Genomic DNA, 25,084 nt, shown 5'->3' with positions numbered 1-25,084 from the left:
TTTGTCCTCTATAGGGAGCTTGAAATCCCTCTGCATTGGGATATCCGACATCACATAGATAGTAATAATCTGTGACGAATGCGTCAGATCGACCTAATTTGATTGACGTTGTAGGAAGTATATGTTCGAGGCATAAAACATTTGATTACCCTGATGAACATGCAGCCCATTTGGTCGTGCAATAGCATCTCGAAGAATGTGCGAATCTGCTGCGAATCCTTCTCAACCAGCCAATACGAAGACGAAGTCGCCTTTCGTATCACACACACCGAGGACGTTTGTTGCAACTTCTCCCTTACGTGTTCTATACCTAGGCCTATCGGTTTGCGGCACGTTCACCTTGATATACGTGCCATCCAATGCCCCAAGGCAATTCTGCAGAATGAAATACCACCCAGTTAGTCATTGGACGTGGTGATTGATAAGTAACATGATATAGTAATATGCGGACCTCGAAGCAACTCCATCGTGAATCAGTGCATGTGGTAGTCACTGGCTGAGGTTTCTTCAACAACTCATCGTGCAATCGCAACACCGCCAACAGTACGAGGTTAAAGTGACAGGAAACAGTCTCTCCTGATCGCACGAAATCCCGCTGGATGACTCTATTCTTCACATCGTGGGCCAAAATATGCAAAAACATGGCGACCATCTCCTCGACATCGACGATTTCGGTCGACGTTAGACCAACAATCGTCCTCAGTAAGTCACATAGAATGGGAAAAGTTCGTCTGTCCATTCTGGTACTTTCACGACAAACGAGGTCGGAGGAGTGTATCATACGGAAGTATGAAAGTTGTCTAATTTGATGCCTAAATTCGTACGGTATATGGGTCACCCGCTTATTGTCATTCATTAGTGCATCCAATAGCAGTATTAATTGATTATGGGTGGATGTGAAGACAGCTAGTATAGTGCGAATGTTTTGGTTATCCATTTCAGGGTAGCGCCTACAAACCACACAATCTATTTTTAGCACTGTAATGCTAGTATACCTTAAATGCATACATTAATATAAATATTTATGTACTTCTAACATATACTTATGTAAAATGAACTTATGGATCAACAATATGTTACTAGTATGAGTATGTTCGAACCGTAAACCAAAACAAACTGTTCCAGATTCATGTTGTTCAATTTAAAAAGTGTGACTAATATCGAAAGAAAACAGTTGGCTATATTTTTAAAAAGAAGTACGATGTGGTCTATTAGTTGGCTAATATCGAAAGTGTTATTATTTTTCCTTTTATTTTAAAATTTGTTTCAGCCATATTTTCTCTTTATCTTTTTTTTAAAAATTATTTCTTCCAAATTTTCAGAAAAGACTTTCAATTGCTTACAAATGTTCTTGAAAATTTCCGGTTGGAAATGTATTTGTTTACAATTGCATATAAATGCCCGTGAAAATTTTGTTTATTTTCAGTTGGAAATGTATTCTTTTTACAAATGTTGATGTCATTGTATTTATTTTATAACAAATTATACACGTTTTCTCAAATAGAAATTGATGGTAAAATTACATAACCTTGGTACGAAAAAAAAAAGTAATAAAATTCTAGAAAATGAGATTTGATGTTCACAATAGGCTTTGTTAACCAAAAATAGCATTTTTTATGCAAATTTTTTTAAATAGTTATTGGAAAAACAACTTTTTCAATTTGAATAGATTCAAACGATCTTTCCAGTTTCATACTACTAATATGGTTGTGTGGGTATACACTTTGTATAGTCAAAATTTTAAAAATGAAGACCTTTTTTTAAACCGAAACAAAGTTTCAAGTAAAAAATTACAGTTACATTTGGAATCATGAAAAAAAATAGAATTCTTTATTACCAAATATACTGACTAAAGTCCGAAGTACAATATAGAAGAATGCAAAAGTATTAACTGACAATACTTGAAAATAAAGTAGTACAATATAAAGCTCCAATGCCTCGTACCTCTAACGAACGAAGTAGGAAGTCAGATATCCTGCAAATAAAGAAATGAAATTAGTGTACCGACATAAGAAAAGTACAAGTACAAATAGTATAAGGATGAGGTGTATTGATTACATACCGTATTGTTTGGACGAATGTCAAGGTGAAATTGAAAAAAGAAGATTGATTAAAATGAATGAGCAATTTAGGCCATGTTATTTAAAAAAACGTTGTGCCTCAGAGGAATTGAATCCGTTCGATGTAACGAACTGGATCAACTATTACAAACAATAATACAAAAAGAAGCAACAATAGGATGTGCAACAAAACATATATAGCTATACAAATGCAACCAAATAAGCATAAAACATCGACACAAATATGCTTTAAACATAAGCGAATCTACTTAACATAGATATGGCAAAAGAAAAAAAAAGGCGAAATAGAAGTTGAAAAGAAGAAAACAAAGTTAAGTTACATACCAAATAAAGAAAGCACAGAGGAGAAAGCAAGGAAAACAACACAATAAAATACAACAAAGGGAGTGAATAAAGTATGTCTTTATTCACTCAAACAAAAAAAAAAAAAAAGAATCTCTGCAAATTACATAAGTGTACAGAAAAGGGAAGCAAATGGTCAAAACCTACAACTAAGATAAAGATAACCTATGAGTAGACAAATAAATAACCAAAAAATGAAATGAACACAGACAGTGCAGTTTATGGATGGATGAGTGAGATTTGCTTAGAAATAAAGAGAAAGAAACAGAACAGTTGCTTGCAAGTAAAGAGAAAAGACTTGTCAGCAAAGCAAATTCATAAGTCATATTGATTGCAAGTAAACGGGCAGTGTCAACATAGTTAGTCAAAGTTCCAAATGAAATAAATATGTCAACATATTTATGAGGGATAATATTAAAAAAATGGTACAAAATATGTTCAGATTACAAAGTGAAACCAACAAAAATTTTCACATAGACAGGGATATATGTTGAAGCACATAGACAAAAATTTTCACAGATACACATACACAGAACTGACTTCAAAAAACTACAGGAACAATTGTAATAAAAAACGTCGAAAGTAAACAGATTGGGATGACCGAATATGAAAAACAATAGAAGTAAAAAACAAAAACGATTACAAATAATTATGCACAGAAACGAACTAATCAGAAAAAAAAATTATTCAAACAGTGCATAACCCTAATCCTCATCATCGGCAAAGAAAGAAACTCGAAATCCAACCACTTACCTCGGACCATACCTTGCTCGAACATCCCAACTGCAGATAGTATTCGTGGTTTAGAATGTGTCCAAATCAGAGGGAAAAAAATTACATGATCGGCAAGTGGGAGTCCAAGCGGCAAGGTCTTCTGAAAGGGGAAAACCGAGTTGGATTGCATGTTCACCAATAACGAAAAGGTTTCGGAGGCAAAATGTAAAACACAGCCGATCAACGAAACCGAAAGAAGACCCATTTGTTTCGAAGGCAACACGGTGAGCGAAGCCTAACGATAACTGGGAGGACGAAGAGTGTGAGAGAAAGGAAGATAGAAGAAGTAAAAATTGCTGAGAAGAAAACGACGGCCAAACCTAAACCGGAATATGTTGAAGGTGAGTTGACGAAAAAAGGGAAAAAAAATTTTCGAAATGAAAGAAAAATCAATGTCGTTACAAGGATTGAAGAGAGGGGATGATTTCGATTGGAAGGATTAAACGGCTTAAAGGACGAGTAGTGTACAGAGATTGAAGACGAGTTGCGAAGGATGAAGACGCGTTGAGAGGAAGTAAACCGGAGAGAAAAACGAATGGAAGATGAAGTGAAGACGCATAATGGAAACCCTAAAACTAGGGTTTCCATTATACGGGCCCCAAACGTGGGTTTGGGTTATTATAACCCAAGCCCGCAGTAATTACCCGGGGCCCAAACAGCCCCTAACAAATTATTTAACAAAATGACATTAGCGATAGACAATGATAGATGTTTTATCGTTTGATAGACAATGAAACTTCGCTACATTTGTAAATATTTTTACTTATTTTGTTATGTTTGAAAAACATGTGTAATATTTATGTGTATTTTAAAACTCAAATTATATTTTCATTCTCTTAGTTATTTTGCTCGTATAAACACTTATTTAAACATTTAGAAAGTCGAAACCCAAATACACTCTAAGTTTAGAAAAAATATACTATGTATTTATTTTATATTCTATGTATATAAAGAGGAATATGTAAAGTATATTTTTTTTATCCTTGTAATTTAAATTAAAAAATTATGAATATATGAAATTTTTCTTAAATAAACATGTAAATCTCTAATGACATTGATGAAATGTGTTGTTACAATAGTCTGTAAGTGGGGATGGTTTAATCTCTTGACAAAATGAATAAGTAGAGGCTAATGTGGTGTTTAATGTTTTTAACGCATGATGAAGTGTTATGAAATTGATTTTGCATAATAAATTTATGCATGTACTTGTATGACTCAAAGTTTTTCTTAAAATGTCAATCACTAAGCAATAGGCTTACTTCTTAAGTTTTTCTTTCCTCGGGTAAGTGAAATCGAGTAGGTTGGGAGAAAATGGGAGCCATTGCGTTATGTGAGGAATTAAAAGTTGGATAAGGCATTGGAGTTTAAGTTCAAAAGTTTTAAGTTTTTAAATCATAACCTTGTAATTATACTAAGTTTGTTAAGGAATGAATAAATTTGTTAAGTTTTCTCTAATTCGTAAGTGTTGCATTCTTATGTCATATGACAAGTTTTTAAGTCTTAAGAATTAGGCGTTTCGACATTCTCCTTCAGTAAGCTTCAAGTAAGAAGCTAAGATTAAGTTCGAATGTTCTGACACTTCGTTGGAGGCATTGAAGTTGCTCAAGTTGCTTCCATGTCTTGGAACGCGAAGGAGGGATGTGTTCCGAGTGAAGGTGTGACATTAGCCAAGGTAGCATATTCATAAGTCAAAAAACCTATGATTGGATCTACAACTTTTGATTGTGTTTCTATTGGATATACAAATAATAGTGTTGCATATAGTTTTATGTCATTAAGTGATAAAATTGTTGAGTGAATATAGAGATGCAATATTTGAGTTAGTTGACGCTACATGAGGGAACCAATTACTCTTTGGCAACTCATGACTTCAAAACTGCATTACAAGGTTTGATTTGAATTCGATCAATCAAAAGAATGAGACGATGATATGAACCGAACAAATAAAAAATTATCAATTAAATTATATTTAGTAATTATGATGTAATTTTAATATTTTCCAGTTTTATCATTTTTAATCATATTTAGTATGGCTAATTTAGTCTTTTCACAATTTATTAGGATTTTTATTGGAAGGCTATTTAAGCCTTGCATTTAGGTTGTTTCAAGAAAGTTTTTTATAATTGAAGTTTAGGGCTTTCTAGCAATAGAAATTCTCCAGTAGATACAAAGTCTCGTCACTATATTTTTGCTATTATTGGCTCAAGATTGCATGTCAAGAACATTTGGATAAGTTTGATCACCTTGCTTATGAGTATTTGAATTTGGAGTGAAGAACTAGTTCTCCTTATCTATATATTGGTCTTCGATCAAAGGGTAAACCAATTCTAACTCATTCCGTTGGGTTGTTGTCAAATTGATTTGAAGATTTTAGAATTTAATTTGATATTAGGGATTTACCGATTGGATTCCTAATTTTCAAATCTTGGGTTTTCATATCAATATGTTTGTATGTCGATGATATGTTGATTTTTGTATAAACATAGATATAATTAATAACACCGACATATTTACATCCTCACAATTTTGAAATGAAAGATTTAGGTGAGATTAATGCGATACGTGGTCTTAAAATAAGAAAAACTAAAAATGATTTCTCTTTTTATCAATCACACGATATTTCAAAATTGTTAAAGAGATTCAAAGCTTTGATTTTACTCTTGTAAGAACACAGTCTATGATCCAAACACGAGTCTTAAGATTAATAGTGCGAAAGTATCTCGCAATCTGGATATACAAATATAATTAGTATTGTTATGTTTTTAATGAATTATACTAGACTTGATATTGCATATGTTGTGGGTAGATTGAATAGATATATTCATAATCTTGATAAAGTTCATTGGACAACACTTCGTTATTTGCTAAGGTAGATGCAATGAACTTTTGTTGGCATTTCAAAAAAAAAAATTATGAAGTGTTAGAAGGATATTTGATGCAAGGTAGGTAATAGATAATGGTGAAATGAGCTCAACTAGTGGATACATATTTATACTAAGAAAGAAGTCATTTTATGAAAATAGCTAATCAAACATGTATATCATGATCACCATGGAGTCATGGTTTATAACACTTCAACTAGCTGAACAAGAAGCAGAGTCACTAAGAAGTCTACTAGGAGACATTCCACTATGAAGGACATCTATATCAATATCTATGCATTGCGATTCACATGTTGTTATAGGTATTGTCAAGAACAAGTGTACAATGTAAAAAATGACATTTTCGACTAAGACATGGAGCCATGAAATAGTTGTTGAAGAAGAAATCATCTCCTTGGAGTGTGTGAGGTCTTAGAGGAATTTAGTAGATGATCTCACTACAGCCTTAATAAGTGGAGTAATCTTAGAATCTCAATTGATATGGGACTCAAACCCTTAGGGTGTGTTTGGGGGAAGAGTTACCATAACCTTAGTTTTACCCCTAACCTCTCCCCTCAACCCTTAACCCTTATTCAACTCTTCACAACCCTTTCTCAACTCTCCCTCATTTATAATTAATTCATTTAAGTTTAAATACTATTTTTTTTCTCATTTATAGTTTCTATATACTTATCAGTTGTGTTAATTATAGTCTTTTTATTTTAAAAACACTCATTTTTAAGTTATAAATTTGGTACAATTACATTATTAAAATTTTAATTCTTTTCTGTACTCTTCATTAAATAATTTATTGTAAATTACACAATTAAAATTTTAATTTAATTACCTTCCATCAACTCTATGTCAGAATTCATATCAATATATTTGTGAAATTAAGATTTTGATATCAATCTCAACCTTATTGTATTTTGTTAATTAGCTTAAATATCTAAGGAATGTCAATTCAATAAAAAAAAAAAAAAAGGTACAATTTTAACAAATTACAATAAATTGATTACAACAATTAGCAAACTATAAGGACTATTTGATTAAATTAAAAATTAGTGGGGCCGTAATTTCAACAAATCTAGAGGTGGTTTGTCTATATTTTGCCACTTTCATAATGTTATTTTGGTTATTAAATTAAGTTTTGTTAAATTAACATAACAATCTTTTGTTATAGAGATGGTAGGTTCATCCTTTTTTTACCCAATAATTATTGTCGAAAGACTAAAATAAATATTTTGAAGGTATATAAATCACCGTTAAATTAAAGTTGATATTTTAAAAGTAGCCTAAAATAAATTGAAGAGAAGCCTAAAACTAGATTCATTGTAATTTCTCACCAGAAAACAAAACTAGAGTTGGTAAAAGCCATGATTGTTTTTTTCTGTTTTCAGGACTTGGTAATTTCAATGGTTATTTACACTTCTTTACATGTTTATGGGTTGCGTGTCGCATTCATAAAAACCAATTTATTAAAATTACCAAGTACGTAATTTACACTTCTTTACATGTTTTGTAAGTACGTAACGTATACTTACAAAATGTTGAAAATAAACATCGTAGTTAAATAAATTAAGACAGGTTATTTTACAAAAACTAGGATAATTTGGTACATTAAATATACAAAATTTGTGTTATTAAATTTAGAATATGAATTAAAAAATAAAAATATTCGCACCTAACGACTACATAAAAAAGATTGAAAATGATCGTCATATTTAAAGGAATGAAGGAATTTTGTTTACGAAAACTAGGATGATAATTTGGTAAATTAAATATACGAAATTTGTGTAAATGGATTTAGAATATGATTTTTTAAAAAAAAACAAATTCTACAAAGGTTGAAAAATGAACATTGTATTTAAAGAAATTAAAGCAAATTATTTTACGAAAACTACAACAATTTGGTAAATTAAATACACGAAATTTGTGTATTAGATTTAGAATGTGAATTTTTTTAAAAAAAACAAATTTATTCACAAGTAAGGATTACTAAAACAAATGTTGAAAATGAGCGTCGTACTTAAAGAAATTTAGGCAAATTATTTTACGAAAACTAAGACGATTGAGGAAATTAAGTATAAAAATTTGTGTATTGGATCTATAATATGAATTTAAAAAAATAAAAAATAAAAAACTTCATAACACTACCCATATAACCCTTCCCTCAAACATATCTTATTATAACATTATCATAACGCTACCCACATAACCCTTCCCTCAAACACATCTTATCATAACACTTTCTCCATAACCTTTTCCCCAAACACATCTTATCATAATCCTAAGTTTATCATAACACTAAGTTTATCATAACTCTAACCCTCTATAACCTAACCCTTCCCCCACTAGTACAAAAGTGATCTACTATGACAGTTGTATACGTCCCAAATTGAAAGGAGAAGAGAAAAAACTGTCACAAAAGCTAAAAAACTGCGTTTTTGGCGGGAAAAGACGGAATTTTTCAGATTTTACTTTCCGCGACAGTTATTTGGTGTCATAAAAGTTACAAAAAAATATTTTATTTAATTTATTAAAATAAAATTTATTTTAAATAAAAGATTTATTAAAATCAGATTTTTTCCTACTTCTAAAAACATTAAATAATTTATTTATTAAAATAAAACATTTCCAAAACTCTTTCTTTACCTCCTCCTCCTCCTCTTCTTCTTCTCTTCTTCTTCTCTTCTTCTTCTTTGTGGAAGATCCACACGTCGCCCCTCTTCGATTTTTCCTCCCTTCCGCTAACCATCTCTCTCCCTCTCTCACGCACGTCAGAAAAGACTAGACTTTTGGTCAACAACGCGCGAAATCCCTCTCTTTCTCTCTTTCAGCCGACGCAACCACTCAACACCCCTTGCACCGCTGAACTCACTGGTGAATCTCAACCATTATTTCTATTGTTTGTATTTATACAATATATTAACTTCAAATGCTTTCATTTTACCCACAATGTGATATATTGATGGTTCTTTTTATGAAAAACATCCCTCATGGTTTTGCTTTTATATGAGATATGTGTTTGTTTTGTCTACCATCCTATTCAATATTGTTGTTTACAATCATTTTTCTAATTTGAATCTACATTTTTTCTTTTTGATTGGCTATGTGATGAAACATTTTGGTAGCTTACAATGTGTTTGATGAAATGCCTCAATGAAGCATTTGGTTGATTTTTGATTGATTTTTGTTCGCTCGAATTAGGAAATCAAGGCCAAGGGAGATGTCATGGCTATGGGCTGAAGCTTTGAGAAAAAGAGAATGAAAAATGAAATGTGAGATTTTAAACTTTTATGGTGTGTAGGGTCTTTTTGTTTGTCTATGCATTTTCCAATTGAATTTTATTACTTTTGATTTTTCTATTGATATTTTGTTTATGGTTGCTATTGAGTTGCTTTGATTGAAGGATAGAGGGAAGTGATTATTGATAATTATAGGTATGTTCTCTCTCCTTTTCTTACAATAAGGATAGTAGCAACAAAAATTACTACATGTTCTATATTGAAAGGAAAGACAAAAAAATGATGGTGAATTAAGATTTATTTTGTATGGTAGAATTTTATTTGCCACTTACCATGCTAGATCTTTCCAAGAGGAGTAAATTTGAAAATGTCGAAATACACCCTCTGCTTGAAACATAAACCGCGATGTATGTTATACACATGGGAAATGTATGAATGTGTATGTTGAAATTTAAGCCTATACACTTTCTAAGAGAATTTCTGTATGTTATCTATTTGATTTTTGGCTTTAAGTTTTTGAAATTTAAGCCTATACACTTTTTTTACCTCTACTTTTTATCAACGTTTTTAAACATATTTTCTTCCTATGACTACCTTATGACATTTTGAATAATTGATTGAATTGAGGATTAGCAGAAAGTTCTCTTACTTCAAGGATATTGTCGTTATTTGTTCAAGTAAGTAGTGTCTACCTCCCTACCAAAATACATATTCAACTATTGTGGTTTAAAGTATATTTTGTATAATTCTAGTCTCGTTGAAAGTTCTCTTACTTCAAGGACATTGTCGTTATTTGTTCAAGTAAGTAGTGTCTACCTCCCTACCAAAATACATATTCAACTATTGTGGTTTAAAGTATATTTTGTATAATTTTAGTCTCGTTGAAAGTGTTTTAGTCTAGTTAGTATGGTATATTAGTAGTACATCAACGTTTGCTTGAATTAATATCATCCAAAATCTCCATAGTAGTTCTTTCCTTACTTTGAAATATCTTGTTGTTCCTTTCCAACAATAGTGTTGGAAATTGGGGGAGGGGGAATTAAGGGCTTTATGAGAGTTATCAACTCAACTTTGTCAAATTGTCATGTAAATGGAGTATGATTTAATCATTGAACATTTTTTCATACTTAGGGCTTGAAGAATCCTCGAGAGAGTGACAATGCTTGTTGAATTTTTATGAAAATGCAACATTGAAAAGGTATTACTTATGAGTATTTATGTTCAATCTTATTTTGTTGTGATCAATTGAGATGTATAATATGCACTAGAAATTTGTTAAAGTGCTAGACTTATATGTTTTTTTGATAGGGTTGGAAAGACTCCAAGGTACGTTTTTAACTATTGAATTACAATGAAAATTGTTTGGACTTGTTAGTTCAAAGTTTAAATTGAGTTTAGCTTGTGAAACTCAAAGATTTCATTTGTATACTGATTATATATGTTGGTGTGGAATAGTTTATCTTGCATGTACCTAACAAAATGATTATGTTTGCTTGATTATATTTCTATTTGTCCATTTTCTTAAAGGTTTTGAGTGAACTCAAGTTTATGGTAGATTGAAGTACATTAAAGTTTATTGAACTTATTCTTCATTGTCCCATTACATAATGTCCTATATAAGGTGTGTATATATATATCTTGGTTTAATGATCAACAGTAGATTAAAATATTATAAACTCTTTGTATTAGTAAAGAAGAGTGAAGGGAAGGGATTTGAAAAGATTTAGAATTAGCCCCCATTATAACCATATCGTTTTTAGTTTGGGGCATTTAATTTAGGTTAGGTTCATAATCATTTCTTTAGTATTGTCTTCACCTTCAAGAAGAAATGGTTGAATTAACAAGTTTTTACAAAGGCGAGCATATAAATTCTAACCACCAAGTTTTTGTCTTATCATTCTTTCATTGTCCAGCAGCGTTTTTGTTGTGTTTTATTTTTTTAAGTCAAAATGTGCACTACTTCTGTGTATCTTAACTTCTGTCTTCTCCTCAATTTGGTGGTTCAGTTATGTGTTGGGAGCTATTGAAACATTTTTGAATGTTGTACCAGCTGCAGGGATATTCAGAGGTAATGATGAGTATTTGTTGTTTTAGAGTTAGACAACAGAAAGAACTTATTTGTATCTAGTTAAGCATTTTTATATTGTTATTAGCTGTGGATTTCATTAGTTTTCATTTATAACTTGGATTTAAACAACATTTTTTAGTTTCTAATTTCTATTTTTATCAAGGATATATTTGTCTGGTATGTGAGGTTTTGATATAATTTTACATGAGGCACTGTTACTCTAGTTTATTCTCATGAAGACACCATGTCCTTTTGTTTACAACATATAAAATTTGGTGTTGTATGCTATGGGATTCTAGATATTTTCCATATTTAGTATTACTGTATTAGCAATACATGCTTAATTAAATTATATCAGAGATACTTGCTGCACTATGTTGATAATTTTGCTATTGCTATTGTATTGCAGAGACTATAGTTTTCGTGTTTTAAATTTAGCTACAAATTCAAATCTTATTTAGCTATCTGCTCTACTAGACTTTCTAGATAAGTATTGGTGGTATAATTTATATACTCACCCTTGTAAGTTTTATGAAAATGCAATATTGAAAAGGTATTACTTATGGGTATTTATGTTCAATCTTATTTTGTTGTGATCAATTGAGATGCATAATATGCACTAGAAATTTGTTAAAGTGTTAGACTTATCTGTTTTTTTTTTTTTTAATCGGGTTGAAAGGACTTCAACGTACGTTTTGTTAAAGCAAATTTGATCTTTAATTATATGGCTAGGTTGATGAGTTTCCAATTTCAAAAGTCTACCTAAAGCTCTATTGTTTGTTTAACTCAAAGGTAAAAAAAAGTAAAGTATGTGGACTTGCACCGAATAGAGCCATGGTAAGTTTCCAATTTCAAAAGTTTACCTAAAGCTCTATTGTTTATTGATGAGTTTCCATAGAATTTTGAAGGTTTGAGAAGAGTTGTGGGAATTTGGGACAATACCACCCTCCTTACTTGTATTTATTCTCATTCTTATTAAGTTTTTCTAACTACGTTTCTTTGGTCCCTTAAGGATATGTCAAATTGTTCAACTTTAAGGACTACAAATTGTCATACATGTATTGTCGTAGTATTTTTGTTGTAAGGACTAGGAACGACCCAACTTTAAGGACTACAAATGGTCATTTTGCTCTACTTTAAACATTGTGAACTTTTCATTGATGAAATTTGCATACCTTGGACATTTTCTTTTTGAAGTACCTTTCTTACCATGGACAACAGTGCAGTAAGCCTAGGGAGGAGGAAACTTCTTCTTTGGTCGATCTCACATTTTTCAATGTAATAGGTTTTAACTTAAGAGTAGAGTATGTACAGATTCTCAGAGCTAGTATTTACAATGGGATAATAAACTAAATTTCATCGGAGAAGAGTTAACCAAAGAATAGCTAATGTTTGTTACTATATTTAATTTTGAGAGTTTTATTGCAAGAAACAGGGGTGAGAGAGTGCTTTGCATTCTTATACTTGAAGCTTCGATCTCATCTCACTTCTTGCTTATCTGCTTGTCATGCTAAGCTTCGATCTCATCTCACTTCTTCCATCGTGTATATGTCTGAAGAAACCTCAACTCAAGTAACTAGGAAAAATTAGTTTGTGGGAATTACTTGTGAGAACAGGATTATATATTTCATGGTTGACATTTTGCAATTGACATTTTGCACATACAAATGAACACCATCATTTCTATTCATGAAAAATATTCAAGAGTGGTTGTATATATATTGGTTTGATGTGCCCTAAACCTCAACCCTATCTAGTGCTTTATGCACACATACACACACACTTGAACTCTCTGTATTTGTCTCCTTTTGTCTCCATGAATAATGAGAAGCCAATACAAACAGATGAATTCTCTGGTTGGTTCTCTTTCTCTATCTCGATGTTGGGGAAAAGCTAAATATTTGAGGCATTGATTTCAGGAATTGGTGCAAAGGTTTGATCAAGAGGCTGCTGCAGTTGTTGTGGCAAGATTAACTTCATAAAAAATGGAGATGGAGGTATTCTTAAATGCTTATATCCCTAAAAATTCTTATATCACTTATATTTATTCGTTTACGTCACTAATAATTCTCTTCAAAAAATTTAAATTGCATTGTTTTGGATTCGGAAACTTAAAAACACTACTACAAAAATTGGTTTACTTGACGTGAATACATTGTCAAGTAAACGTATACTTGACGTTTTTAAAAGCGTCAAGTAATCGACTGTCAAGTATAGTCGCATTACTTGACACTAAAAAAATGTTAAGTATACATTTACTTGACATTGTATTAACGTCAAGTAATCTATCGCATTGGACGCTTATTACGTGTCAAGTAAGGTCATATAAATGACGCATTTTACGTGTCAAATAAAGTCCTATAATTGACGGTTTTTGTACGTCAAGTAAGATTATATACTTGACACTATTTACATGTCAAATAAGATAATATACTTGACACTATTTACCCATCAAGTAAGATAGTATACTTGACACTATTTATCCATCAAGTAAATTTTTATATTTAATTCAAGTGAAATAGTATATTTGACATGTATTTAATGTTAAGTATATCATTTATTAATATATTTAATACACAATTTTTCATTTCTTGCATTAGGTACATTCATTTCAATAAAACAGATCCATCAACAAAATAAATTATTCAACTAGTAGATTTACAACAAAAAAATGATGAATAATTTAGTATAATTAATAAACCAACAATAATTTCATTAATCTCAACAATGTCATCAACAATTACACAATTTCAATCCAATATAGTTAGCTAAAATTTACTATATGTGGCATGTTCTAAATCAATAATAATAGCTATCTTCATAATATGTCGTTGGATGGTCGATAGAGATGTCCAAGAGGACATAAACAAAATATTTCCCTGTGCATATCTTCATAATACGTCGTTGGATGGTCGGTAAAGATATTAAAGAGAGGATTGTTTTTCAAGTTCTCCCACACAACTGCTCTTGCACCTCTGTAGGTTCAATTAAATTGTCAAAACACAACAAAGTCAAACTTCTATACCCTATTAGTGTTGTATTCAACCCTGTTCTATTCTAGGAATGTAAAAAACTAATAATGACATAACCAACATGCACCTTATGTAATAACCACCTTCTGGGTCATTGTTAACATCATAAAACAATCCACGAAAATAGACGATGATAGAGCAAGGAGTTTCAAGGGGGATTAGGTGGGTTTTCATTTTCTAGGGAGGACAGTATGGAGGAACAATGATGGACCCTCGTTCAAGCAAACATGGTTCCTTTGTCCAAAAGTTCGAACCAAAGTTGCAGGTTGGAGCAAGGAAAGAATTCCACGATCAATAGCCTTCTCTTCCTACACAATACAACAATCAAGATTCAAGAGAAAGGATCATTGCATTTTTCTCTCAGCCACAACAAGTGATGATAATTCACATACTTGAACACAAATCTAGTCTAAACACTATTAATTTCATGGCTCAAATATTGGATCACCACTAAATCAACAAGTTTAATTAGTTAAATAATATATATAACCATTTATAAAAATTCTTAATGCACTTATTTTATGGATTTGAAAATGAGCACAAACCAAAAAATGAGCACAAATCCTCGTAGTCTTAAGCCAAATTTATCATTAATGCCATTACTAAAACAATTCATATAAGAAACAAAATGATTAGAAAAAATCACGTACCTTCTCTCTTTTATGCATGAGCATTGCTAAGCGTAGACGTAGAAATCCTAACAAAATATGCAACACATAATCTCTAAGAAACCTAGGGCTCACATAACTACACTCTAAACTAAGTGAATGAGTTGATGACCATAATGAAACTCCAAGTATCGAGGCAAAGATGAGAAGCAAAACTACTAGATTAACATCGTAATTACATAACGATTAATGACTAAAGCCCGATTCACAATATTCAACCCCTTAAACGAACAACACTCTGTCCTAATCATTCTAAATACCAAAAAACAAACAAAATAAACCAATAAGATTGTACTAACCAAGTAGCTTAACCCTAAACCAATAACTAAATATTTCAAATATGAAACCGATCCACTAAACAAAATAAAAAAAATAATATATCCTTAAGAGAAAATTTAAACTCACTCTTGCGGTCAATCATTTTGAAGGAAACCATATCTACTCAAAACTATTAATTCACCTTTTTGCCTTCATTACAAAACAATTCAAAATGTGAAAAACAAAATAACTAGTCGATCAAATAATCAAACAAGCAAAAGAACTCCAATCGACAAAAATTCTAAAGTTCGTGTAGCAAATTGAGAAAATTCGTACAAGATCTAGAAAGGTTGTACAAGATAAATCTGTCTTATGCAACAATTAATGACCAGTCCAACTAATAGCAACCAATAAAATATAAGATGTGAATTCTAGTATTCTATAGGCTTTTGCATCATCTGCCAAGAAAATCTAAAAAGCCATGACCCTAATTAACACAACAACTTAAAATGTCTTTTACTTATGAGAGAAATATAACCGATTGCTTAATTTGGAACAATTAACATTGTTAAGAAGGGTAGTTAAAAGCACAAAAAAAGAAGAAAAAAAAGAAGGGCTAGTTAAAGATGTAAACATCTATACCTTTAAATCTCCTTTCAAGATCCAATAAGTATTCATCCACTAGCTTGATATTAATCCCTCACGAGTGAACCTAAGTTATGTAACAAAATACATGAAAAATAAATTCATCCTACATATTAAAAATTGTTAGTCACGTTGAATGGAACAAACCAAGATTTTAGAACCAAGCAAACATTTTCCAATAGCAATAGTTAGTACTCTTCCCTTGTACAAAACAAAAAGTTAATCTTCATGGACTAAAAAGAAGGTCCATATTATGTTTATCTTCCATACTTTGAATAATTATAGAAAGTGTGGAGTACTTATCAAACCTACAATCTCCAAAAATCCAACCTCATTTTTCCCTCCAAATATGTTCTTCAATTTCTCGTCGCAAACTATGACTTTATTGTTGCTTGGTTTCTAAAAGAATAAAGAATATAATTTAAAAGAAAAACAAATAAACAAAACAAACTGACACGACTCAGGGCTTCTGTGCTTCAAATCACTAATTTACTAGACATCAAATATCATAACCAAGTTATGTTCTTCAAAAAATTCAAAGTATGGGAATACAAATAATGTTTCCAATTAGTAGTGAAGAAAGAAAATTAGAAAAACTATAGCTTTGCAAAATCGATATATCCTTGCACACTATTAATGTAAATAAATTAGGCTTAGTTAATTTGGGTAATGATGTTAATGTAAATAAAGTAGGCTTGGTTAATTTGGGTAATTACCCTTGTATAAATACACAACTTTGGTCAATAAACAATATGAGGGAATATTCTTCAGCATATCCTTCCACATGGTATCAGAGCTAGGGTTTTCAGACTTCATCTCCGCCGCCGCCGCCGCCAACCACCCGTGAGTCTCCATCCCGAATCCTCATCGCGCATCGCAGACGTCTCGAACCGTCTCCGTCATCCTCATCGCGCCTCGCAGCCGTTCCGTCATCGTCATCCTCATCGCGCCTCGCGCCTCGCAGACAGCTCCGATCTGTCTCCAGCCCCTCCACCACAGCATCGACGTGGCGCGCCTCGCAGACAGCTCCGATCTGTCTCCAGCCATTCCACCACAGCATCGGCGTCGCGCCGATTAGTCGCAGCCTCGGCATCGCAGGTGTCCGTTTCCGCTCCGATTCGTCTCCATCCGCGAAGCACCAGTCTTCCTCTGTCGTTCCAAGCCGCACGCGACTTCTCTTCCAGCCGTGAGTGCAAGACGACGTCTACCGTCCGACGCCGCCCACCAGATCTGACGAATCCCAACGTTTCTGAACCCGTCCAAGTTCCCGATTCCGACGACGACGAACAACATTTTCAGGCAGGACACCAGCACCCACATAATTCATATCAGAAACCAAAAACTGCTCGAAACACAGCTTTCCTTTCTCCGAATGGTTGAGGCTGAAGAAACCTGGTACAGACCCTTGTAGAGAGCGGATACAGGCATCCAACCACTCTCTCTTCAAGCTTAAGCCAAGTCCCCTAAGGAAGTCACTTACAGGACACGGGGGTGAGTGGAAACGAGACCAGGAATGAGCGGAGATGGTCGGAGACGTCGAGAATGATCAGAATCCTTCAACCGTTTGTCTTCAGATCTGACGAATCTTTCAGCCGTTTGTCTTCAAGTTTTTTTTTTGTCTCCGTTCCCAGCCGTGCACCCCTGAATCCAGTCGCCGCAACCCAGCCGTGCACCCCTGAATCCAGTCGCCCAATACAGTGAAACCCAGATCTGACGAATCCAGTCACGAATCAGTCAAAACTCGGCCGAAAATCCGCATTGTTAACCCCAAATCAAAATGGAGAGAGACCATATCTTTAGACCCATTTCTACCATACTTGATGGTACAAATTATATCACATGGGCAAATCAAATGAAAAGTTTTCTTATTGGAAGAAAACTATGGCGCATTGTAACTGGCGACATCACCAAACCAACTGCAAAGGAAGGGGATAACACATTCATTGAACGTCTCGAAGATTGGGACAGTAAAAATCATCAAATTATCACCTGGCTTGGTAACACCTCTATTCCCGCTATACATGCACAGTTTGATGCCTTTGATGATGCTAAAATATTATGGGATTTTTTGTCTACACGCTTCAAGTCTATTGGTTTAGCCCATTATTACCAACTGCACAGTACACTTGTAAATCTAAATCAAGATTCTGGTCAGTCTGTTAATGAATATTTGGCAGTTCTTCAACCCATTTGGACTCAACTTGACCAAGCGAACATCAGCAAAGATCATCTTCGCCTTATTAAAGTCCTTATGGGATTACGTCCAGAATATGAATCTGTTAGAGCTGCTTTACTACACCGGAATCCCTTACCCTCATTAGATGCAGCTATTCAAGAAATTCTGTTTGAAGAAAAGCGTCTTGGCATCAACTCTACTAAACAATCTGATGTTGTCCTTGCTAGCACATACACTCCCAACAGAGCCGCAAATATGTTTTGTAAGAATTGTAAGCTCTCTGGTCACAAATTTAGTAACTGTCCTAAAATAGAGTGCAGGTACTGCCATAAACATGGCCACATTCTGGATAACTGCCCTACCAGACCACCCCGACCTCCTAGCACTTCCACAAAAGAGAAAATTTTTACCAAACATGGTTCCTCATCTGTTGTTGCTGCGACCTCGGATGATTCATCCCTCATTCAGATAAGTGATCTTCAGAGCTTATTGAATCAACTAATTTCATCATCCTCCGCTCTGGCTGTTTCATCAGGTAATCGATGGCTTCTTGATTCTGCCTGTTGTAATCATATGACCTCTGACTCTTCTCTTATGTCTACTTCTAGCCCTACAAAATCTTTACCTCCTATTTATGCTGCTGATGGTAATTGTATGAACATCTCTCATACTGGTACCATTGATACTCCCAGTGTACATCTTCCCCATACTTACTGTGTTCCTAACCTGACCTTTAATCTAGTGTCTGTTGGTCAATTATGTGATCTGGGCTTAAATGTTTCATTTTCTCCCAATGGTTGTCAGGTTCAGGATCCGCAGACGGGACAGACGATTGGAACGGGTCGCAAAGTGGGAAGATTGTTTGAGCTCACATCACTTCGGATTTCATCTCCTTCTTCCATCTCTGCTTCGGTCACTGATTCTGACACATATCAGTGGCATCTTCGTCTTGGTCATGCTTCCTCTGAAAAACTTCGTCATTTAATTTCTGTTAACAATTTGACTAATCTTACTAAATTTGTTCCTTTTAATTGTTTGAATTGTAAACTTGCTAAACAACCTGCCTTATCTTTTTCTCAATCCATCTCTAATTGTGATAAACCTTTTGATTTAGTGCATTCTGATATTTGGGGTCCTGCCCCAATTACTACTGTTCATGGTTATCGCTACTATGTTTTATTCATTGATGACTACTCTCGATTTACATGGATTTACTTTCTAAAACATCGTTCTGAATTATCTCGCACATATATTGAGTTTGCTAACATGATTCGCACTCAATTTTCCTCTCCCATCAAAATTCTTCGCACTGATAATGCTTTGGAATATAAAGATTCCATCCTTCTTTCTTTTCTTTCCCAACAGGGCACTATTGTTCAGCGCTCTTGCCCTCATACCTCTCAACAAAATGGACGTGCTGAGCGCAAACATCGTCACATTCTTGACTCAGTACGTGCCCTCCTTCTTTCTGCCTCTTGTCCAGAAAAATTCTGGGGTGAAGCTGCCCTTACATCAGTATATACAATCAATCGTCTCCCTTCCTCTGTCCTTCAAAATACCTCTCCGTTCGAAAAACTATATGGTATTTCTCCCGACTATTCTAAACTCAAAGTTTTTGGTAGTGCCTGCTTCGTTCTGTTACATCCTCATGAACACAATAAACTTGAACCACGTGCCCGTCTCTGTTGCTTCCTTGGCTATGGCACCGAACACAAAGGATTTCGTTGTTGGGACCCTCTTTCCAACCGACTCCGGATATCTCGGCATGTCACTTTTTGGGAACACACTATGTTCTCTCGTTTGTCCTCCTTCCACACCTCCTTCTCTAGTCCTCAATCTTTCTTTACAAACACATCTGTTGACCTTTTTCCTCTCTCTGAACCCACCTTGGATACTGAGCTTGCACAATCTTCACCTGCTACTGCAAATCTGGATCCACCGTCTGTCTCCGATGATGTTCCTGAATCGCCACCTGCTACTCCTCTTCGTCGCTCTACCCGGGTAAGAGAACCTCCCCCTCATCTCACTGATTACCATTGTTTTTCTACCATTGTTTCCCTTGTTGAACCCACCTCTTATCAAGAGGCCAGTATTAACCCAGTATGGCAGAAAGCAATGGATGAAGAATTACAGGCTCTTGAAAAGACGCACACTTGGGACTATGTTGATTTACCTCCCGGTAAAAGACCCATTGGTTGCAAATGGATTTACAAAATCAAAACTCACTCTGATGGAACTATTGAACGTTATAAAGCTCGGCTTGTTGCAAAAGGATACTCACAAGAATATGGGATTGACTATGAAGAAACATTTGCCCCTGTTGCCCGGATGACATCTGTTCGCAGCTTGTTAGCTGTTGCTGCTGCCAAACAGTGGCCTCTTTTTCAGATGGATGTCAAAAATGCATTTCTTAACGGCAACCTATCTGAAGAAGTGTATATGAAGCCACCTCAGGGAACTTCTCCTCCTCCCAACAAGGTGTGTCTCCTTCGTCGCGCTCTATACGGTCTAAAACAGGCTCCACGAGCTTGGTTTGCCACGTTTAGCTCCACCATTACTCAACTTGGATTTACCTCCAGCTCTCACGACAATGCCCTTTTTACACGACAGACAACTCATGGTATTGTTCTTCTCCTTCTTTATGTTGATGATATGATTATTACTGGTAATGATCAACAGGCCATATCCGACCTACAACAATATCTTGGTCAACATTTTGAGATGAAAGACCTTGGATCTCTCAATTACTTTCTCGGTCTTGAAGTCTCTCACCGTTCAGATGGTTATCTGTTATCTCAAGCGAAATATGCATCTGATCTAATAGCACGCTCAGGAATTACAGACTCCACCACATCTTCAACACCGTTAGATCCTCATGTCCATCTAACTCCGTTTGATGGTGTTCCTCTTGACGATGCAAGCTTGTATCGGCAACTTGTTGGCAGTCTTATATACCTAACAGTAACTCGCCCAGATATTGCATATGCTGTTCATATTGTCAGTCAATTTATGGCTGCTCCTCGAACAATTCATTTCACTGCTGTTCTACGCATACTTCGCTATGTCAAAGGCACCTTGGGACATGGTCTTCAATTCTCATCTCAGTCTTCCCTTGTGTTGTCGGGATATTCTGATGTTGATTGGGCGGGGGATCCTACTGATCGACGATCCACTACAGGATACTGTTTTTACTTAGGTGATTCTCTCATCTCATGGCGTAGTAAGAAACAAAGTGTTATATCTCGTTCCAGTACGGAATCTGAATATCGTGCTCTGGCCGATGCTACATCTGAACTTATATGGCTTCGGTGGCTCCTTGCCGATATGGGTGTCCCTCAACAGGGTCCTACCCTCCTCCATTGTGACAATCGTAGTGCCATTCAGATTGCTCACAATGATGTGTTTCATGAACGTACAAAACACATTGAAAATGACTGTCACTTTGTTCGTCACCACCTCTTAAGCAACACCCTCCTCTTACGTTCTGTTTCTACTATTGAACAACCTGCGGATATCTTCACCAAAGCCTTGCCATCTAATCGATTTTGTCACTTACTTACCAAACTCAAGTTGATCGCTACTCTACCACCTTGAGTTTGAGGGAGGGTATTAATGTAAATAAATTAGGCTTAGTTAATTTGGGTAATGATGTTAATGTAAATAAAGTAGGCTTGGTTAATTTGGGTAATTACCCTTGTATAAATACACAACTTTGGTCAATAAACAATATGAGGGAATATTCTTCAGCATATCCTTCCACACACACAATGTAATCTTAAAAAACATATAGCAAAGTAATCTTGAAAAAAAATACAATTCAATTATAGGAATACATTAACCTTGGTTTCACACAGAATAACAATATACTAATCTATATCAATATCTTATACAATCAAGCAAAATGTTGGAGGCTTTGAAATCTTGATAAATAAACTAAAGTTAAACTTACTTAGGGTGAGCTGCAACGAATGGAGCACTTACGACGAGTTTGGTGAGCAAAGGAGTGGCGGCCTCCAACGACGTTCAGATGCTAGCAGATAGCAGTGGCGTTCGGCGACATTCAGATGGTAGCAAGTAGCAGCGACGTTCGAATGGTGGGTTGCGAGAAGAGAAAGAGGGAAATGGGGAGGATAGCGGCGACATTTGCATGGTGGGTTGCGATAAGAGGAAGAGGGAAATCGAGAAAGGGTAGTGGCGGCGTTCAGATGGTAGGTTGTGAGAAGAGGAAGAGGGAAATCGGAAGGATAGTGGTTGGGTTGCGTTCTGTGAGAAGAGGAGGCGGCAAATTGGGGGGAAATGTTGTATGGTAGAGAGAAAAGTGGGAGGGAAATGTTGGAGGGAAATAGTAAAAAATGAGGAAGAAGTAAAAAAGAAATTATGTTTTTTTAAAAAAAAAACATAAAAAAATGATTATGTTTTTTTTTTTTTTAAAGAACATAAAAAACTGAAATTATATATATTTTTTTAAAAAAAACATATGCTCATGTTATTTTCGTTGTCATATGTATAAATTTTGAGTCGTCATAAATGCATATAAAAAATTTAGGGTCTTTCGTCACGTAAATTACGTTGGCATAAATATGTCTAAAAGGCGTGGGATCTTTCGCCACGTAAATTAAGTCGACAAATGTTTAAAATATTTATCCACACATGATACTTGACCATAAATTAAAATAAACGTTGGTAGAAATCCAACTAAAAAAATTTAAAAGAGGGAAATAAAAAGTATTTTTATATTTTTATACTTGACATGAAAAAGATGTCAAGTAAAAGTTGCATTATACTTGACACTAAAAGACCGTCAAGTAAATTATGCATTATACTTGACGTGGAAAAAAACGTCAAGTAAAAGCTAACGTAAAATAATTCAAAATTTCATGAAATTTTGCTGTATTCAAACTATACTTGATGTTTTGTTCGCGTCAAGTAAAAGTTCGTTATATTTGACGTTTTGTTCATGTCAAGTAAAAGTTCGTTATACTTGACATTTTGTTCTCGTCAAGTAAAAGTTCGTTATACTTGATGCGAATAAAACGTCAAGTAAAATCTCTCTTATACTTGACGCGAAAAAAACGTCAAGTAAAAACTAATGTAAAATAGTTTGAAAACTTTCGTGAAAGTTTCCCCTTTTTTAAACTATACTTGACGCTTTTCTTTTGAAATGATCATTACTTGACGTTTTTTTAATAAAAATGTCAAGTATGTAAAAGTACATAGTGTCAAGTAAAGTAGATTTTGTAGTAGTGAAAAGAAATTGGGAGACGACTCCAAGGTTTAGGGAATTTTATATAGGATTCCTGCCTTCAAAAAGTTTACTTTGTCATGTGTGTTGAAATTCATATGTTCCTCTATTATATTTATTCTAAGGTGTTCTTTTACAACATAAGCTCGCTCTATCTTGAATTAGTTTATAGATTTTGGTTGCTGATATTAAATTCTACAAACGCTCATCAAGTACATGGTTAGGAAATAAGTTCTTGATTAGAAACAAGATTCATAATATATATAATGTTTCTTTTACATTCACATTACTACATGGTAGTCCTCCATTTTCTTCTTTGTTGTGGTAATGTTGGTTCACAAATGTATGTGTTATGGATGCTTATATTCATGTTGTCTTTGTAGGTTCAACCGGAGTCGACAACTTCATGAGTTTTCTTTCAAAGAACATTTTCAGAGACGAACATTCTCGGTTGGTCGTTTATGCTTCTGCAAAAAATCTTGTTAGATGTATTCTAATGCTATTTAAAATATTTTTTGATTAAGGGTTGGGATTCCGTACTTGTAAATTGTTGACACTTGATTGGAAATGTACGAATATTATAAATTGTATTATATCGAATATATATTAAAGTGTTGGCTACTTTTTTCTATATGGGTGTCAATATTATAAATTCAAAATTGTCATTCTCAGCTACATTATTGTCATTCAAATGGTTCGTGTAATGGTGGAGCGACAAGGAGAATAGGAAAAAACGGTAGTAAATTGAGAAATTTGCAACATAAAATAAATGACGTAATAAATGAATTTGTGACAGTTATTAATTGTTGTCAATCCGAAAATGATGACAGTTGTTTAATAAAATAAATTGTCACGATTGCCCTATATGTGACAGAAAAAAAAATGTCGTCAATAGCAAAACAATGACATTTTTATACAAAAAAAAAAAACTATCGCGATTAACATATTCATGACAATTAAAAAATGTCACAATAAATGAATTCGCGACATTTATTTAATTGTCATTAATACACAAATGATGATAGTTATTTGTTGTAATAAAATAAAATATGACAGTTATTTGACGTCGTTGAATTTTGATTAACGACATTTATTTCATGTCATAAAATAACTTATTGCGACAGTTTTTAAAAACTGTCATCGAAGGACTTTCCATGACTCCCGCTTCTATGACTGAAAATAATTGTCGCGAATTTCGTTTACGACAGTAAATAACTGTCGTCGTAGACCACTTTTCTACTAGTGGCCCAAACACACCCTTAGTGTGATCTATAGTCCTTCATTTGGGTGCTCTACAAAACCAAATCTGATGGATAATTTGTGAGTGATCCATAACCCTTATTTTGAGTGGTGGTCTATTTAAACTTGATGGATAATCTGTAAAGTGTTCATAGCTCAGTTTTGAGTGGTCTATTGTGATAGACTTGATGTAACATATAACATGAAATTGAATGTGTGGGTTGTCTTCTATGAAAGTGTTCAAGGGTCCCTTTCTAAAGCATTCACGACGACTCAAGCTTTCATGTGAATAGCTCAAATAAAAATTGACACATTAACCCAAAATCAAGAGAAAAATCAAAAGGATTGGAACATGTTTTGGGGGTTTCAACCTAAATTTACAAAGTTTGAGAGGTAACTTGTGTAAATACATTTGTTGTTCTACTTCATTACACATCAGTTCAAACCTCA

General features: G+C 33.9%; 3 long non-coding RNA genes across 4 annotated transcripts; 1 reads left to right on the top strand and 2 right to left on the bottom strand.

Moving 5' to 3' along the window:
• Positions 1-1,811: 1,811 nt before the first annotated feature.
• On the bottom strand, positions 1,812-3,771 carry LOC116403776. Its single transcript, XR_004216605.1, has 2 exons — positions 3,177-3,771; positions 1,812-1,975 (listed from the first exon to the last, which is right to left on the bottom strand). It is a non-coding gene; the product is annotated as an uncharacterized LOC116403776 (long non-coding RNA).
• Positions 3,772-8,919: 5,148 nt separating this feature from the next.
• On the top strand, positions 8,920-13,332 carry LOC116404028. 2 transcript variants are annotated; one of them, XR_004216961.1, is made up of 6 exons: positions 8,922-8,941; positions 9,269-9,339; positions 9,456-9,501; positions 10,438-10,504; positions 12,107-12,211; positions 13,294-13,332. It is a non-coding gene; the product is annotated as an uncharacterized LOC116404028 (long non-coding RNA). The 2 variants fall into 2 exon arrangements; XR_004216960.1 differs by lacking the exon at positions 13,294-13,332 and having other exon boundaries at positions 8,920-8,941; positions 12,107-12,168.
• Positions 13,333-14,070: 738 nt separating this feature from the next.
• LOC116403656 lies at positions 14,071-22,258 on the bottom strand. Its single transcript, XR_004216408.1, has 3 exons — positions 22,103-22,258; positions 15,975-16,044; positions 14,071-14,714 (listed from the first exon to the last, which is right to left on the bottom strand). It is a non-coding gene; the product is annotated as an uncharacterized LOC116403656 (long non-coding RNA).
• Positions 22,259-25,084: the final 2,826 nt, after the last annotated feature.

The sequence above is a fragment of the Cucumis sativus genome, chromosome 5 (genome assembly GCF_000004075.3).
Source record: "Cucumis sativus cultivar 9930 chromosome 5, Cucumber_9930_V3, whole genome shotgun sequence".
NCBI lineage: Eukaryota > Viridiplantae > Streptophyta > Magnoliopsida > Cucurbitales > Cucurbitaceae > Cucumis > Cucumis sativus.
This window is presented reverse-complemented; position numbering and strand designations above follow the sequence as displayed.